The following is a 924-nucleotide window of genomic DNA, read 5'->3' as shown; positions in this document are numbered from 1 at the left end:
GATTGTAGTGTGTGCATAAATTCTGCAGACTATATATTTTTAAAAATGTTTTTATATTATTACATAGTCATAAACATAAACATAGTTTTAATATTCTTATATTTAAATACATTTCTTATTGTTATTTTATAATCTCTATCTTAAAATAAAGAATATATATATATATATATATATATATATATATATATATATATATATATATATATATATATATATATATATATATTTATTGTCTGTTTTTCCTAATAATTAACTGAAGAATTCATTGTAGTGTCGCTTCAAATCAACGCCGCTTAAAACGCAACACATTAAAACCGATAAATAAATACAGTTACAAAATGATGTATGGAAATCCTTCCACTGGAAAATAAAGTCCCTTATAAAACGTTGCTATGTAACAAGGCTAACGATGCGCTATGGGAGCTGCGCAGTGATATAATGAACAGGTGTTTTCGTCACACCTGACACTATATTATGGCTTTCAGACTGTATATTTGCCATTCAGAAGCCTGGATAGGAATTATCCGCTTTATAAAACGGCAGCATAGTTATGCTTTCCTTAAAACAGAGCATTATATCCGTCAAACACTGTAATCTCCTTCTATCAATGACGGCGCTGTGCTCCACCCCCTGCTTCAGAGGCCCCGCCCATCCCGTGCGCATCCCGTCCGCATTCTGCAAGAGGCACGGGAAAACAGGGGCAGACCATCCCGAGAAACTAGGGGGGGAGTTAGCTATTACGTACCACTGTTATAATTCATATTCACTCGCGTTTAGATATTAAAACTGACTTTATGTTCATTCTAAATAGATTTTTGTATAATCAAATAACAACTAAAGAGCAGGTATGTACTAAAAAACTAACACCTGGCCCCGACCAAATTGCATTCCCCCCTTTCCCAAACTGCGCCTTGAACTCTACCG

Source organism: Puntigrus tetrazona, chromosome 25 (assembly GCF_018831695.1).
Source record: "Puntigrus tetrazona isolate hp1 chromosome 25, ASM1883169v1, whole genome shotgun sequence".
Lineage (NCBI taxonomy): Eukaryota > Metazoa > Chordata > Actinopteri > Cypriniformes > Cyprinidae > Puntigrus > Puntigrus tetrazona.
This window is presented reverse-complemented; position numbering follows the sequence as displayed.